We start from the raw sequence: 5,403 nt of genomic DNA, 5'->3' as shown, positions 1-5,403 counted from the left end.
GGGACGAGTCCTACACAAGGAAACCGCGTCAGCTCACTCAAACACCGGACACTGCGGGACACCGCAATCCGGTTGTGTAGACATTAACAAAATTTCCAGCTAATACTCTGATAATTACTACCCTGAAGATGCACATATCAGGAAGAAGATAATTTAGAAGCATTACAAAAAGACTATTATTTTGAAGAAGAGATTATTAACAAACGACTGCAATATATAGACTGTTTAATCAAGCCAAGTAACACAACATAATTTTTGTTTATTGCGCAGTTGGATTTATGTTGAACATTTAGTCACACTTTATTGGTAAAACCCGATTTTGCCTCTTTTATACTGTTGAATGTATATGCATAATATATGCATGTTTGATTCGCATATTGTATATCATCATTTGTCACACATTGACCTTGTTCTTTTAAATAAGTAAAGGTAACACTGCACAACAATGAAAATGTTTCCGTTGTGAAAATAGTTACTTCTAATTGATTTCAGCATGCAAAGAATGAATATGACATTTAAAACTCTCAGTTAGCTCTGAGTTCCGAGATATAGCCCATTTATTGCGAGTGGCCAGGACCATCACGACCATTGGGGCTTGCGACGAGACCCTTGTGGTAGCAGGGCCGCAACTAGGGGGGGCTAGAGGTGCACGTGCACCTGGTGCCGGATTGCGGGGGGTGAAAAATGCTGGCTTGCTGTGGCTTGGGGACTGCAGATTCAGAAAACAGCCATCCAAAAATTTGTTGTACAGTGTAATCTTGAATTCAACACATGCTTTAGGCTCTTTTTATATATTATTAGAAATTGACTAAGTACATAAGGGTTGAGCTCAGCCAACCTAGATTATTTTGAGATACCTTTTTCTCTTGTATTAGGGGGACAAACCTCTGAGATTTGAAGCTCACCCACACATGACCTAAGTGTGCAAGTGTCACTATAGCTGCATACACACACAACAATTTTTTTAACAATTATCGTTAAACGATATCGTTTGAAAAAATCGTTCACTTTCTGAGTCAAACAATGAACGATTATCGTTCATGCGCGTTCACGTTTGTAGTTCAGTCAGACTTGTCAACTCAACGATTTTCATTAAGGGAATATGCAAAAATCCTTTGTAGTTCAAAAAAATTGTTCATTACACTTTAAAAAATCTGACAGATAATTATTCATCACCCTCTTTGATACAAATGAGGTTATATGCTCCCTGCAGGTCAATCTTGAAAAAGATGGTAGCCTCTCTGATATGGTCAAATAATACTGAGATCAGGTGTAAAGAGTATGTCTATGACCATGATTTTATTTAGGCCCCTGAAATCTTGCAGGGTTGGAGACTCCCTTCTTTTTTAGCTACAAAGAAAAATCCCATGCCCACCGGGGATTTTGAGGGTCTCATAAACTTGTTGCTTAAGTTCTCCTGGTTATAGTCATCCATGGCTTTAGTTTCAGGAATGGATAACGCATATAACCTTCCCTTAGGCAACCTGGTACCAGGCATTAGTTCAATAGCACAATCATAACTTCAATGAGGGGGCAAGGTATTAGAGTTAACCTTGGAAAATATATCAGCGAATACATAATACTGAGGCGGTAATCCTTCTGGAATCTGCTGCAGAATTTGAACTGGCAAAGACAAACACCCAGTGGCACAATTAGAACCCCATTGAGTAATCTTTCCAGTCTCCCAATTAATCACTGGATTGTGTTGTTTTAGCCAAGTATGGCCCAATATGAGAGGGACCATAGGACAATGTATCAGGTAAAAAAACAAAGTTTCTGTATGTTGAGCACCAATAGCTACATGGACTGGTAGAGATTGTGCCGTAATCTTGCCATTCAAGAGAGGATTACTATCAAGGCCACAGATAGTAATTGCAGGAATTAACTCAACAAAAGGAATGCAGAGAGACTGGGCAAAATTCATATCTAAAAGGTTCCCTGCATATTCATTGTCCAAGAAGGCAGAAATATTAGCCGTATGCTTGTTAAAGAAGTTCTGAGCAGGTATTAATACAGAATGTTTGGAAGAGACTAAATGTACACCTAAGTGGACCTCTTCCATATTATGGGACATTCACGAGCATGATGACCTTTGCCGCCATAGTAAAAACATAGTCCCAGAGTCCGCCTTCTGGTCATCTATTCAGTGGGGAGCCTGAATGCCACAAGCTGCATAGGCTCCACTGAATATTCCATATTTGATGGAATAGTGGCACAAGGGGAATAGAGAGGCAGTTCTTTCTCCATCTTCCATTTCTTGATATACCTATAGATTCTAATGGTGAGCTGCATGACCTTATCCAAGGATTCCAGAAGAAGGTATTGGACTAAAGTAACCTTTATTTGCTCAGTTAAGCCAAGATGGAATTGGCTATGGAGAGCCAGTTTGTTCCATCCGCTTTTGGTGAACCATTGCTTGAATAGACTTCCATAGAGTTTCGGCCTTGTTTTAGAGCTTGTAAATGTGACTCCGATGATGCAAGTTAGTCTTGGTCATCATATAGGGGACCTAAGTCTTTAAAAAAGGTGACTACCGATTGCAAGGCTGAGAGGTCTGGGGTTAACCCGAAGGCCCAAGTCTGCGAGTCATCAGGAAAATAATTAGTCCGACTCGATGGGTTTCAGAACCAGAAGAATGAGGCCTTACTCAAAAGTACAACTACAGCTTTCTTTAAAGTTGAGAAACATTTTCCGTTCCCCAGAGACGCAGTCAGGAAGGTGCAGTTTGTTTATGGTCACCTGGACTGGTGGAGCTAACCAGATGACCACCTGCACCTTTATCCATACAGACAAATCTAGGACTACTTGAGATATATTGTCTGGATCTGATTCACCAGTATTTGGGCAGGGTTTCGCGTGGCTGGATCCATCAGAACAAAACCGATTCCAGTGATGTTTTAGGCAAGTAATGTTATGGTGCTCCTGAATAATGTATATAAGACCCCTAGCGTCATACTAGGATGGGCTTCTGCCTATAACAACTTCCCATTGTTCTCTTAGAGTTAGATCAACTCACTGGTACTTAAGATGCCACAAGGTCTTAAAATTCCGGACAGAAGGGGCTTATATAATTATCAGAAGATCACAGAATAGGCTGGAAAAGGTGGATATAAGACAATTACTGAGGCAGGACTAGGACCTCAGTGGTCAACCATGATAGTAGTGCCACAGGGGTAAATCGCAGGGCTGAACAGAAGCAACAACAGTTAGTACAGTAAAAGACACGTTCACAGAGCAGGGATAATGCTGGAGAAGCCTGCAGGTGGCAAATGCAGCAGGGGAGAACAGACTTGAAGTTGCTCAGAGACTGAACAGCTATAATGAATACAGCGAAGACAGGGCTATAACAAACCTAGAACAGGTTAGAATAACCAGGAGCACTTTGCACTGTGAGACGCAGGCAGTAGAAGATTCTAAGACACAGTGTGACTGGAACAGGACCAGCTGGATACACAAAAATATAAATTATCACTGGCAGAGCACAGTGGGGCTTACTGTCTTTTAACTGAACAGGGGCCAATCAGAAATCTCCTCTAAATTAATAAACCTAATGCAGCTGAGTGCTGCACATACACAGTAGCATCCCAGCTGTTGAGCAAACCACCGTCGGGACCATCGATCTGTGCGGCCGGCCTGACATGGCATACCAGTCGCCTAGCGACGGCCAGGAGCTGCACAATATGAGACCTGCACAGTAAAAAAAAATAAGTATTAGAGTCTGCGAACACCTCAGAAATACTGACATTAGAGTCTGCAAACACCTCAGAAATACTGACAGACAAATGCAATACAGTTTGTCAAAACACTTCAGGTTGAATATTATTATTATTATTATTATCGTTTATTTATATGGCGCCACAAGTGTTCCGCAGCGCCTTACAAAGTACATAAACAAATAGATTGATTTACAGTGACTTACAGTACAGTACAATACATTACAGGACATGGATAATATACATTGCTACATTCATGACCATAACACCCAGATAAGCAACAATGCAAAGCAATCAAGTGTTAGGTGCCATGGTAGAGAGTAAGAAGTAGATGAAGGTATAGTAAGGAGATGCACAAGAGGGTAGAGGGCCCTGCTCATAGGAGCTTACATTCTAAGGGGGAGGGACAGACAAACAGGGATGACACAGATGTGGTAGGCAGGGAGGAAGGAGTATGTAGCAGCAAGTTAAGATGAGAGCTGGAAGGCTTTGATGAAATAGTGGGTCTTGAGAGCCTGTTTGAAGGATTGTAGAGAGGTGGAGAGTCTGATGGGAAGCGGGAGAGAGTTCCAAAGGTGGGGAGCAGCACGGGCAAAATCTTGGTGGCGGGAGTGGGAGGAAGTAATCAATTGGCATGAGCGGCGGCATGCATTTGTTGAACGAAGAGGGCGGCAGGAGAGTGAAGGTAGATGAGATCAGAGATGTAAATGGGAGAGGAATTTCTGAGGGTTTTGTAAGTGAGTGTGAGAACCTTAAATTGGGTTCTAAAGGGGAAGGGGAGCCAGTGGAGGGCTTGTAGGAGAGGGGAGGCAGATGCAGAGCGTTTTGAGAGGAAGATGAGCCGAGCAGCAGCATTGAGGACAGACTGGAGAGGGGAGAGAAGGGATTTGGGGAGGCCAGATAGGAGAAGGTTACAGTAGTCCAATCTGGAGATGACCAATGAGTGTATGAGGGTTTTAGTGGCATCCTGGGTGAGAAAGGGTCTAATCTTGGAAATATTTTTAAGATGAAAGCGACAGGACTGTGAGAGATTCTGGATATGTGGTTTGAAGGAGAGGGAGGAGTCCAGGATAACTCCAAGACAGCGCACTTTGGGGCTAGAGGAGATAGTTGTGCCATCAATTGATAAAGAAATGGTGGGAAGTGTGGTTATGTAGGGGGGAGGGAAGATGATTAGCTCAGTCTTAGACATATTAAGTTTAAGAAATCGCTGGGACATCCAGGAAGAAATGGCAGAGAGACAGTTGGAGACACGAGTGAGGAGAGCGGGAGAGAGGTCAGGGAGAGAAGGTAGATTTGAGTATCATCAGCATAGAGATGACATTTGAGGTCAAAAGAGCTGATGAGTTCACCTAGTGAGGATGTATAGAGTGAGAAAAGGAGAGGTCCAAGAACAGAACCTTGGGGAACACCGACTGCAAGAGGCTGTGGGGGAGAAGAGGAGTCATGAGAGGATACAGAGAAGGATCGGTCAGAGAGGTAGGAGGATAGCCAGGAGATGGCAGTGTCACGCAGACAAAGGGAGTGAAGAATTTGCAGAAGGAGAGGGTGGTCCACAGTGTCAAAAGCAGCAGAAAGGTCAAGGAGAATGAGCAGAGAGTAGTGGCCCTTGGATTTAGCAGCAAGGAGGTCATTGCTGACTTTTGTGAGGGCAGTTTCAGTGGAGTGGAGAGAACGGAAGCCAGACTGA

The sequence above is a fragment of the Taudactylus pleione genome, unplaced genomic scaffold (assembly GCF_031769625.1).
Source record: "Taudactylus pleione unplaced genomic scaffold, aTauple2 ptg000256l, whole genome shotgun sequence".
In the NCBI taxonomy this organism is placed as follows: domain Eukaryota; kingdom Metazoa; phylum Chordata; class Amphibia; order Anura; family Myobatrachidae; genus Taudactylus; species Taudactylus pleione.
This window is presented reverse-complemented; position numbering follows the sequence as displayed.